At 38.9% G+C, this 13,457-nt stretch overlaps 1 protein-coding gene across 1 annotated transcript in view; it reads left to right on the forward strand.

Annotated features, from left to right (window-relative positions):
* DERA (deoxyribose-phosphate aldolase) overlaps positions 1 to 13,457 on the forward strand; it is a 117,529-nt gene that overhangs the window by 54,940 nt on the left and 49,132 nt on the right. The window lies entirely within an intron of this gene.

Genomic DNA, 13,457 nt, shown 5'->3' on the forward strand with positions numbered 1-13,457 from the left:
TATTTACCTTTGAGATTCATAATTTACTATCGCACCAATTATGAAAAACATCACCCATTTCAATAACAAACTTTTTATAATTAAATATTAAAAAATAGATTTGACCTGTGCCTTAAATATATTTTGTATACTAGAGATGGTTGATAGCTAAAATAAGTACAATTTTCTATTTCAAAAGAATCATAAAAGTAGTTCAACTAAAAATTTTTTTAAAGCTTTTTTTTTTTTTAAGTTTATCTATCTTGAGAGAGACAGGGATAGCGCACAAGCAGGGGAAGGGCAGAAAAAGAAGAGAGAGAGAATCCCAAGCGGGCTCTGCACTGTCGGTACTGAGCCCGACACGGGGCTCCAACTTGTGAACCATGAGATCACGACCTGAACTGTAGTCAAGAGTCAGATCCTTAATCAACAAAGCTACCCAGACGTCCTGCAACTGACACCCTTTTTCAAAGTTTAAGTAAACAGTAGGATTATATTTAATGTATTTTTTCTTAACCTACTTATTGGACTTGCCAGTATCTCTTGGATATCTTTCTGTGAGTCTTTAAAAAAAATTTTTTTTTTGATGTGTATTTATTTTTGGGAGGGAGACAAAATGCAAACAGGGGAGGGGAAGAGAGAGAAGGAGACACGGAATCTAAAACAGGCTCTAGGCTCTGAGCTGTCAGCACAGAGCCTGACATGGGGCTCGAACTCATGAACCGTGAGATCATGACCTGAGCCAAGTTGAACACTTAACTGACTGGGCCACCCAGGTACTCTTCTTTCTCTCCATCAGTCCATCTAACTTAACATCTATAAATCCTTTTTTTTTTTTAATGTTTATGTATTTGTGTGTGTGTGTGAGAAAGAGAGAGAGAGAGCATGAGCAGGGGAGGGGCAGAGAGAGAGAGACGCACACAGAATCTGAAGTAGGCCCCAGGCTCTGAGCTGTTAGCACAGAGCCCGATGCGGGGTCCAAAATCTGCAAACTGTGAGATCACGACCTGAGCCAAAGTCGGGCGCTTAACCAACTGAGCCACCCAGGTGCCCCTAACATCTATAAATCCTAATTCCATTGTTTATTCATTAAGAATTGCTTTGGTTATGGAGTAGGCAAAGATTCAGTCAGTAGTTTAAATACTTCAGGATTTATTTTCTTGTACAAAGTCTAGAGGTAGGTATTTCAGGGGTGACCTATGCTACTTTTTTCTTCTACTTCCAAAGTGTCTGGCTTCTGCTCTCATGCTTAAGGGCACGCCATTCTCTAAGATGGCTCCTGAAGCTCCTGTCTTTCCACTCATTTCCTAGATAATAGCAAAGAAGGGCTGTCCTATCCTAAAAATCTCATACACCATTTTTGCTTACACCTCCGTGGCTCAAATTGAGTCAGTGGCCATCTTGGCTGCAAGTGAAGCCGGGAAAATGTAGTCTTTTAGCTTAGAATATTAACATTCCTAATAAGTTAGATGGTGTACATTTCTGTGCCCAGACGGAAAGGACTGAGGGAAGTTCTGGCAGAGAAGGACAGAAGGCAGAGAAGGACAGTTTAGCCATAGGGAGCTAAACGGGGTCTGACAGTAAAAAGCTTAACAGCAAAGGGCCAGGTGAAACAACAGTAACACAAATATTTAAATAAAAAGATACATGAAGTCAAAAGGCACAGTGCCATTAGCTGTGGGGCAGGTCATCTCAGAGATCTTAGCAGCACTGAGAGTATCACTGTGATGCAGTCACTGATACCACAGTTCTGAATGATCTAGAACAAATGTTAAAGCCATTCCTGTTGCCCTGTACTCCCAACTATACTTCATCAACATTTTTAATCCTTGCCAGGTTTAAATTCTTGACAGTTCACAAATGTCTTTTTGTGCTTTTGATTTTTGTTCCTTTTCCTATGGTCATGTGAGCTTTGACCGATTGCAAACATTTTTTTTTAAGTTCTTTTTTTTTTTTTTTGAGAGAAAGTGCACATGCATGTGAACAGGAGAGCGGCAGAAAAATGGAGAGAGAATCCCAAGTAGGCTCTGTGCCGTTAGCATGGCGCCCAGTGCAGGGCATGATCTTATGAACTGTGGAGAGGTGAGATCATGACCTGAACTGAAATCAAGAGTCGGATGCTTAACCAACTAAACCACCCAGGCTTTTAAATAGATGTCTCTTGTCCCTATATATTAATTCTTGTTTCCTTCTAGTCATAGATTTCAATTAAGATTTTGGGCCAGGGTAAGAGGAGAAAAATGAATAAACATAATACTTAAAACAAATTTGGAAATAAACTATATGATTTGGTTAGATAAAAAAAAACTGTATGTCCTATATCTTTTATTTAACAGTTGTAGACATAGAAGTATGGTTTCTATTATAACTTGTGCTCTTGTCTCTAGAATACTAATTGAGGAATAAAATATAATAGGAGATGAGTTTTGATGTAATTGTCCCTTAATGAACTAGGAATGGTTGTTTTTAGGAACTGATAATTTCCTAATAACAGGCATTCATGTAAAATATAATAACACATCTTTGTCCTAGACCATACTTTCCTATTAACTTTTTTATGGTGTTAATAACCTCTTGACCCAAAACAAATTGAAAAGGAACATTTAATACTGGAAATTTAATTCTAAATAGAAACCTGCAATGACTGAGGCCTTTTTTTCACTGCGGTATTTTGTCTTAATTTGCCTCAATTTGATTATGTACTGTATTTTTCAGTGTCATGCTTTGATATTAGCTGTTTACTAAAATATGAGCCTAGGATTGATTTCTTTTTTTTTTTAAATTTTTTTTAACGTTTATTTATTTTTGAGACAGAGAGAGACAGAGCATGAACGGGGGAGGGGCAGAGAGAGAGGGAGACACAGAATCGGAAGCAGGCTCCAGGCTCCGAGCCATCAGCCCAGAGCCCGATGCGGGACTCGAACTCATGGACCGCGAGATCGTGACCTGAGTCGAAGTCGGACGTTTAACCGACTGAGCCACCCAGGCGCCCCTAGAGTTGATTTCTTGGAATTTGCTGATGGAAATGTCTGTGAGGCTATTATACGTTCAAACGTTCAAGTCTAGATTCCTCTCCTCTCTGTGCGCTGAGGTGTGTAGGACCCTGGTTAAAGCACAAAAGAGTCCCATTTTTAAACCTGGCCATTCAGACTGTATCCTAATCAGTGCTCATGGTCACAGGGTCCACAGTTTCGGGCATGAACTCAAAGAGACTGGAGGGGGGCCTGTATTCCTCTTCTTTAATTCTCTTTGGTGACAATTTAAAGTTTCTTTCTCCTCAAGCTTCTAATTCTTCTGCCCATCTTGAGGCTCCTTCACTCTCAGCAGAAGACCTACCTGCTCCTTTCTAGAGAAAATAGAAACCAGTAGACAGGGTCTCCCTTGAGGTCCTTGCATCAGCTCTGCTTTCCTTTGTTCCTCCTTTTCCTTCCTCCTAAGTCCAGTCCCTCCTCTGTGCAGTGGCTCTCATATCCTCCCACATTTTCAGAGGCCTTACTCCATTTGTTGACCATTTTTTTCTCCTGTATCTTTCATCTGTCTCTACGATCTATTCCCATCAACACCTAAACATAATGTAAGCTTTTCTTATCCATTAAAAAAATGCTCACATGTCAACCTTCCCCCTCATCTCCAGCTAAGTCTACCTTTCTGTTCTTTCCCTCATGGCTACAATTCTTAAAAGAGTTATATTTACTTGTTTCCCTTGGATCTGTACTAATCAAGATGCCAATGTCCTCTTATTTTCCCATGCCCAGGGAATATTCTGCAGTTGTTTGTTTAGCTCTACTGTTCAGCATTTGACACAGTGCACAGTTCTTCTGGAAACACTCTTTTTGCCTGGCTTTGGTAATCCTAAATTCTTCAGGTTTTCCTTCAAGTTTCTGATGACTCCTGTGTCCTTGTGTCTTGTATGCAAGGTCCTCTCTCTCCTCCGTCATCCCTGAAGTGTTGGCGGTCTTCAGGTTAGGTCCCAACAAGCTCTCAAACTTCTCACACTTTGCACACTCCCCCTTGAAAACCTCCTGACCTCTCCGATTTCAGCCACATTCCCTATACTGAAGACCATAAAACCTCCCAAGTACTGGAACCTACATCTGCTTGACTCCAGAACTCATGCTCAGTTTCCCCACTAAACCATGCTGCTTTTCATGCGTCATTTTTATGTAAGTAGAACGGTTGAATCTTGATCAGATCAGAGAATCTAGCCATTTTAGAAAGAAATCCATTAAAAAGTATTTGATTTGAACACTTTCTCTTAAATACAGGTTAGTTTCCAAACTGTGGTGTTAGTGATTGGATTGTTCTGGAGCACAGTGATGCTCTCTGGCTGCTGAAAACCCTGGAGGTGATCCTCCCCACAGCTAACACTTCAGACCCCTGTGCCTTTTGACTTCATATATCTTCTATTTAAAAAGTTTTGTTCTTGTTGTTTCGCCTGGCCCTTTTCTGGTAAGCCTTTTACTGTCAGATCCTGTTTTGCTCTTTATAGTACTCTGTCTTTCCCTGCCTGTACTTCCTTTAGTCCTTCCTGTCCAGGCATAGAAACGTACACCATCTCACTTATCCCTCAGGACAGTAGTTTTACTTGGATATAGGGTATATATGGTATGTTATGCTGGTTCTTAGAATTACCTGACAAAATGCTTTCAGATTACTTGCCCGAACTCCTCTCTTCCTGGAACCTAGAATATCCCTCCTGAGTATATGTACTATTGGGGTTGGGTGTTGGACTGAGGGGATAGGCTTCTTTACTGTGAAAATTGTCCCAGGTGATTTTGGTTCCACCCTCTCCCCTACCATCCCATAGTTGTAGAGAATCACTAACTTGAAACATCTATTTTTTTTTTAAGTTTATTTTTCCTTATTTTGAGAGAAAGAGAGGCAGGGGGAGGGGCAGAGAGAAAGGGAGACAGAATCCCTGTGATTCTGTGCTGTGAATGCAGAGCCCGATGCAGGGTTTGAACTCACGAACTGTGAGATCATGACCTGAGCTGAAATCAAGAGTTAGACACTTAACTGACTGAACCACCCAGGCGCCCCACATCTATTTTTAAAAAAAATACTTCTTGTTCTTGGTTCCACATAGTTTGGGTGCAGGATGATTGAAGCATTGTTGAATTTATATATTGGTTAGTTAATACAAATAGTATTCCCTGTGTGTTTCTATTTAGTCTGGATCTGCAGTTGGCTATAATAGAAGGCTTAATGGATAAAGAGTTTCTTTCTCTGTCAAGATTAGCCAAAAAGTACATCTACCTCTTATGCTCTCGGGAAAAGGATGGCTTTCCTCTCCCTGGAATGTTGTGCTGGACTAGGAGACAGGCAGGGGCACCCAGCCAGCCAGCCAGCCAGCATATAAGCCAGTCATCACTGGAGGTGGTCAGACCCAGAGCTTACCCAGAACAAATATACCATGGAACAAGAAGGGAGGATAACTCTGGGAGACCAGGAAGGGTTGAGAGCAGAGTCTTTGCACTGGATAGACTGTGGTTGGAATCCTGGCACTACCATTAGTAGCTTTTGGCCACATTGCTTTTCTGTGTCTTCTGTTCCTTCTCTGTAAAGTAGGAATAATGGCATCTATTTCACAGGGTTGTAATGGGGATTAAATTAGATAATGAATGTAAATTGACCATCCATTGCCTGGCCCAGATGAATCAGTGCCTCCATGCCAGCTGCAGTTTCTTCTCTTTCCCTCGCCTCCTTTTGATGCTCATAGTATGTTGTCAAGGGAAGTAACCGTAATAGTACACGTATTGAGTAAATGAAGTAGAACTCTAAAAGACTTGGAGTTTAGTCTTTGTAATTTCGCTAATTTATACCTAGTCCTTGGGCAAACACTTCACTTCTCTCTGCCTCCACTTAAATAAGCTACCAATGAGGGGATAAAACTTAATGATTTCTACAGTCCTTTAGAGCTATAATGGCCTGTGATTTTATATTTGGCGTTTTCATTGTCTGGGAGTATTATTCCCTAGATAAGGACCTATAATACGGTATTTTTTCATGATGATATTAAAGTCGACATCGAAGTTGCATTTCTTAAACAGTTCTTTGAAGAAAGCATTCACCAGAAGGGGTTCATCATCTCATAAATCTTACTGAACAGGTTTTGAAAATTAAATGCATTCCATGCTCTGTAAATATAGAGGTGTTCATTTTTTACTTTTTTTATGACCTCTCTCTGCTGCATGTATTTACCTTAATATATTACCAGTGACATTGAAATGGTATCAGATTCTGCCTTGTTCAAGAATCTTCCAGTTCTCTGAGCTCAAGACCTACAGCTGACTTTCTATTCCATACTAGAGCACTGTCAGACATCGCCCCAAAGGTGGCTTCTTCTGTAACATTTTTCAGCATAGTGTGTTCAGTGTCGTACTTGGAAATGTTGTTTGTGTCCTGTATCTAGATCCCCCTTGTATCTTCTTCAGTTCGTCAGTCCTGATTTGTTCTCCTAAACCTGGTTTGTGAAGTACATGTCTCAGGCCATCAAGAGTTTTGGGGGGAGAGAATGAAATATTGGGGCCAATGCCACAGTGTCTATCATTCTGTCTTATGAAGTGGATCCTGAACATCTTGAATCTTGGCAGCAATTTATTTTTCTTATTTGCTGATTTATACACAAGAAGGATGGTAGAAAGAACATCTCTTAAAAGAAATTGGAATTGTTCTTTGTTTTGTAGAGTTGTTAATCAGAATATCTTATGAGAAAAGCCATTTCTAAATCTATAGACACTGTTTGAGGAGGAATCACATAATCTATAGTCTGTGTTTTCTCTGTTTTGGGGGTTGTTTATAACAGAAAAATGCTCGAGATACTTATAGCAGCTGTATGCTTTTATGGTTTTTGTTTTTAGGCTATGATTCTTTGAAACTTCAAATAGTATTGACCAAAATGTGTGTGTTTTATCTCTTATAGGTTATTTTATTACCTGGCGTTTTAGCTCATCTCTGTTTTAGTCTTACAAGATTAATTAGTTGCCTTGGTGGATGAAAACTGTTCTTGAACATTTTGTGACTTTTTTAATTTAAAAGGTTGCTGTACACTTTATATTAAGTGTTTTACTATACATATAATTATCTTAAGAGATATTTTCAGGCCATTCATGTGCAGTGTTGAACATCTTTTCTGGTACTCAAAAAATAATTGCTTAGATATAATTCGTTAACAATTATTTTTTAAGTGCCTTTGAGTAGCATGAAATATAAAAGGAAACTACTTTATGACTTTTAGATAGGAAGCATAGGCTTTAAACACTTGGGTTTTTACTTAAATCATAATTTCTATTCACAAAAGCTTTACTAACACAGTTTTCTTTGTCTATAGCAGTGCTTTCCCAGAAAACTTTATGGATTTCCAGGTGCCCCAAGATTAAGAATATACTTCCCTTACGGGTGGAAGCTGGAGAGAAACAAGATACTTTTGAATAGAGAAAAGTAAAATACTGTAGACGCAAGTTCCTGCTGACACAGGGAGGCAGAAGGGAGAGCCAGTTGTCAACCGTTTTTGGATGCTGCTTGAAACAGATGCAGTGTGACCCCCTCTGCTCCTTGGATCTTCATTCTCATCACACAGGCCTTTCCCAGTGTGGCTAAGTTCTCTGACTCCTGTCAGTGAACACGCTCCATCAACACAGCCTCACTTGTTTTTCAGCTGGGAATGATGAGCAGAAGGTCAGGTTACGACCTCCATTTCTCCTCCTCAGTGTGGCAGTAGTGGGAGGGATGTGGGGGGACAGACAGGAGACAACTCCTCCGCTGGTTTTGCTACTATATTGATTACGCATCTACAATGTAATATATCCTGGGTTTCTAGTACACCCACTTTTGCTACTCCTGAAAACCTCATTATAAGTCAAAACATTTATTATCAGGTTTTTAATGTGACATCACTATGCCAGCCACTTCTCTGGTGTATGTGTTTTGTTATATTTTGCATTATTCTGACTAATTTGCAGTCGTGGTGTTTGAATTCCATTTTCATTTGTCAGTCATCTTTTATAATAGTCTTCCAGATTATTATTTTTCTGTTACATGCAAGAATTATTCTTTCTTTTTTTTTTTAAATGGAGAAGTTTTAGTTTCCATACTGTTTGAATTTTTTAACAGTGAACATGGATTACATGTGAGTAGGTGAGCAGAAAAAAAATTAATGAAAGCTCTAGGGAATAAGGTCACGATGTATGCAAAGATGTAACCATAAGGACGTTTACTGAAGTATTGTTCCTAATAGCAAAAAATCTGAAACCTTAAGTATCCAATAATAGAAAAATGATTGTATAAATTATTTATGACCATGTAGGGGAAGATTGTGTAGCCATTAAAAACTGTGCTACAAACCTATATTTATTAATATGGAAAGATGTCTATGATATTTCAAGGGGAAAAAGCAGGCAATATGTACCATATATAATCAAATATTTTTTGTTTAAAAAATAGAATAGTTGATAATCTTGAAAACCCTTCCATAAGAAAAAATATCTATATGCTAAATAAATCACAATAGTATATGAAATATCTTTTTAACTTTTATTTTTGAGTAATTTTAAATTTACAGAAAAGTTGCAAAAATCGTACACAGAACTATTTACTCTTCACTGAGATTCCACAGTTATTAAATTTTGCCCCATTTGCCTTTTGTCTTCTCATTATCTTTGTGTGTATACATGTGTGTGTTTATTAAATTATATATGTGTAATTATTTCAATTTTTTGAGATTAAGTTGCAGACCTATTGGTCCATTAGTCATGAATATTTCAGTGTATATTTTCTAAAAACAAGAACACTTGTACCAAGCCACAGTATACCATCAAAATCAGGAAATTAACACTGATAGCATACTACCATTAAATCCATAGACTTTGTTCAAATTTTGCAGATTGTCTCAAAAATGGTCTTAGTTTTGGGATCAATGGTTACATGTCTCTCTAGTCTTCTTCACTCTGGAACAGTCCTCAGTCTTCCCTTGAGTGTGAAGAATAGGTGCCTGTTATTTTGCAAAATGTGCTTCAGTTGGGTTTGTTTGATGTTTTTCTCATGATTAGATTCAAGTTATATATTTTGGGGAGAAATACCACAGAAGTTTTGCTCAGTTCTTCTCAGTGCATTATGTCGGGAGTCCTAAGATGTGCATTTGTCCCATTATTGAGGATGTTAAGTTTTAATTGGCTAAGATGCTTTCTGGCAAGTTTCTCCATTATAAAATTAATAAGTATTTTGTGTTTTTTGTTAAAGTTTATGTATTTGAGAAAGAGAGAGAGAGAGAGAGAGAAGAGAGTGCATGCAAGCACAGGGAAGGGCAGAGAGCAAGGGAGAGAGAGGATCCCAAGCAGGCTCCATGCTGTCAGCGCAGAGGCTGATGCAGGGCTTGATCTCATGGACTATGAGCTCAAACCAAGAGTTGGACACTTAACTGACCGAGCCACCCAGGTGCCCCAGTATTTTGTGTTTTAACAAGTAATTAATACAGAAATGAATGGAGATATTTTGAGATTGTATTAATATCCTGTTCCTCATCTAACTTTATTCGGTAGTTTTAGCATTCATTCATAATTCTTCAGTTATTACTCTGATATTTGTCAAATGGTGGTTTTCTAATTCCATCATTTCTTCTATACTTACTAGTTAGCATTACCTTCTCCTCTCCTACTTTTTTTTTTTCCTTTCTGTTTATAAGAGCTCATGGAGTCCTATTGGACTCAATTGGTTATAATCCATTACTGTCATTATTTATTATTGATATTCAGATTATCCCAGATTTGGCCAGTAGGCGCTGTGTTAGATTGTTCTTCTGTCCTTTTGACATGTTCATATTATTCTTTGACATGTTCAAGAAGTTCCTTGAATTCTTATCATGGATATTTCAGGCTTATCTTTAACTTTTTTTCTGTGCTAGCCCTGGAATCGGCCATTTTTCCAAGGAAGTCTACTTTCTTTTAGTGAAGATTGATTTTTAGAAACCAAGATCTGGGTGCTAGGTGTGCTCACTGCTGTAAGGCTGTTGTTTCTAGGTCTTCTCAGTGGACAGATGTAGGAAATGCATGAATTTTCACATATACACAATGCGCACATATAAATACCGTGCATTTATATCTATTTGTCTGTCCATCTATCTATAATCTATCTGTATCAGAAACTATGGGTTCACACTGATGATTTCCTCACAAGCCAACATCAAATGGCTATTCTTGCCCACTCCCCTTTCTATATTTGTGTCCCTCTTTCTTGTCATGAGAAATCTTGTTCCCATTATCCTAAGTATATTTATTTAGTTGATCAATTTCCATGTGTGGAACAGTCTCTTGACCACATAGGCTGTCTCCCTCGTCTAGTACTGTGCACCCAGGGTGGTTGAGCTCACCAAGTCCTCCAGAATTCCCAGTCCTCACTGATGAGGATGTCCACCCCCCAACCCTGATCTGGCAGCATGTTAACCTGGAGTTTCTCAAGGCCCCAGTGATGTGCCAGTCTCAAGTTTCCCCCACCCTTCATGGTAGTGACCAAATGAGACTACTCTGCTCCCCATCTCTCTCTGGCCGAGAGCTCCCACAAAGTAGAGATCCAAATCATCTTTCTAAACCAATAGCAAGAAGCTGTTGTAATTACAACAGTGTAACATTTTAGAGCAAATTAAAGTTTGTCTTCATTTTTATATCTGCTTATTATTAAAGGTGGAACCAAGAGAAAAATAATCTATTATCTTCATGATTATTTAAATAATTTTTTTTACATTTATTTCTAGGATTTAAGATGTGTTTGAGCTCTCAAAGTAAAGATCTTCTATCCAATCTTGAGTAGAAACATGATGCTTGGAGAGGTTTCGTAACTTTCCCAAGTGACATGGCTAATCAGTGGGCAAGCAAGTGCGGAAAAGTCCGGATTCAGACACGTGAACTTCTCTACGACATAATGTCAGAATGTGCTGTTCTGATCTTAACCAGAAGGCTTATAAAGCAAGTTATAGGTCTTTTTAGCATATTAAATCGTACAGAATTAACTGTTTTATGTTTCTGAATTATCCTAGAACTTTTCAGTTTCCTCAACTTTGTTTTCCCTAGAAAAATGAAAATCAGCTTTTGGGTTTATAATGTTCATCTATAATGTTAGTAATTTGAAGTAAATGAGAGTTGACATCCCTTTAGGTTCTAGGTGTTGATTACTATATTGTGCTAAGTTCTTCAGTTCATGTCCTTGAGAACGTATTGTAAGGACAGCATGCATGTAGCTGCCTGTGTGTATGCATGTGGGGGGATAAAGGCAGCAAAGTGTGAGGAAATTTTAGGCAACTCATTCATCTCTCTACATTTCACTTTTTGTATATGAAATGTGAAGCTAACTACCAGCTACCCCACAGGGATGTTTAAATGATGTGTAGAAAACACTGGGCATTTTTGCAGGAAGATGCTTTGAAAACTTATGGGGTTTCTCATTCTTTTGAGTAGCTACTCTTCCTGAAGAGTTTTTTTTGGAAAGAGGATCTATTGAACTTGTTAATTCCACTGTGATTTCTTCCTCCACATGTGTATTCCACTAGCAATCATATAAATCCACATCCTGCTGTCCTTTCCCGCTAATGTGGAGGAAATTCCACCCATTAGGTTTTCCATTGTTTTGCTCATTTATACTGAAAGGTAAGTGACCGTTGAGTATATTGAACGACATTATGATTTGGGATTGACAGTTACACCTCAGCCATCATGTTACTTTAAAGAAAAAATTTTTTTAAATGTTTATTTATTTTTGAGAGAGACGGAGCACAAGTGCGGGAGAGGCAGAGAGAGGGGGAAACACAGAATCCAAAGCAGGCTCCAGGCTCTGGGCTGTCAGCACAGAGCCCGACACGGGGCTCGAACCCATGAGCTGCAAGATCATGACCTGAGCCGAAGTTGGACACTTAACCAACTGAGCCACCCAGAGGCCCCTCCATCATGTTACTCTGATTTGCATATGTCATCTGTCACTGTGATGCCAAGGTGCTTAGAACACCTGGACACTAATAATGCTTATTTGTGGCTTCTGTCGTTTGTGTTGGAGTGAAGTGGTCTGTTTTCCTTATATGTTAAATTTTTAAATTCTATAACTACTAAGACAGTGCTTACTTTGTTTTGTTTTTCAAAGTTACTTTTGCATTTCTGGAAGTATGTAAGAAAAAATATGGAAATCTAGTATTGGATGATTAAACGCCTACTAATTGCCTTGTTCCATTCTAAACATATATACTGTTTTATCTCATCATCACAAAAATATGGGAGCAAACTGAGGCTCCCTAAGTGATCAAGCTTAGGAAAATTGAATGATTCCTGTAAATTTACGTAACCAGCAAGTAATAGAACTCTTATCCCAGGAGTCTGGGAGCATGGGCTCCAAGTTAAAAAAAAATGTTCATGATGTAATAAACATTTCCCCACCAGCCTGCTTTCTAGGCCCCAAAGAGGTTGTGTTTATGTTCTTTAAGAAACCTAGATCATGGTGTCCTCTGCTTTTATAAGTTGCTATATGTCTGAACCTGATAAGCACTCAGCAACGACTGCAACAGCACCACCACCAAAGCCAGCAACAGGGAAACAAGTAGCTGACAGTTTTTGAGCATTAATACATGTCCCAGACACCATCCTTAGCACTTTATACATATTAGTCTATTTGATACTTGAAATAACTCCATGAGGTGTGCATACCTCAATTATCCTCATTTTATAGAAGAGGAAACTGAGAGTTTAAGAGTTAATCGCCCAAATCACACAACAAATTCGTGTTGAAGCTAGAATATGAACCCCAGGCAGTGTGGCACCAATGCTATTGTCCCACACCATACCAGATTTCTCAGTAAATACTTGTTATGCTAGAATTACGAGTTGGAAACTAATGAAACAAGTTCAGATTAGGTTAAACTGAAAAGACATCTGTTAGGAGGACATGGAATAGCTCACTGAGTAAGAAGCCTGGGGAGCCAGGCTTGGAAAACAGGCAGGTCCATGAAAGACTGGGGAGCAGAGAATACAGCTGGATGTGCCGTGGGAAGTGTGGTTACGGGGCCACTTCTGATGCTGCCGTCACTGGCCAGCACAGGTACCGTGCTGCTGGCACAGGGCCACGGGGCCACGGGGCCACGGGACTCTCGGATCTGCTGCCATTGAGGATGTCGCAGTAGTAATACTAATGAACATCTTGAATGCTCTGTCATCTTTGCATAACTCAGTAAGATTCAGAGGCCCAGATAGAAGCATTTGCTTGTTCGGAGTCCAGGCCACATTTTCCAAAGGACAGGTCCAGTGTGCTTTTTGATTGAATTACTACTCTGGGCAGAATAGTAACAAGAAAAAAATGACAAGCAACTTCAGTAGTTGAACTCTAAAGATTGAGATACTTTCTCAGAAAAACTTGACCCTGTTATGTGGTGAGATAGGTCAGTTAAATGATTTGAGGAGTTGGTGGTTAAAGAATGAGAAGGCACTGGTTACTTATTTGTTTAAATCCAG

This window comes from Panthera tigris, chromosome B4 (genome assembly GCF_018350195.1).
Source record: "Panthera tigris isolate Pti1 chromosome B4, P.tigris_Pti1_mat1.1, whole genome shotgun sequence".
Taxonomy (NCBI): Eukaryota; Metazoa; Chordata; class Mammalia; order Carnivora; family Felidae; genus Panthera; species Panthera tigris.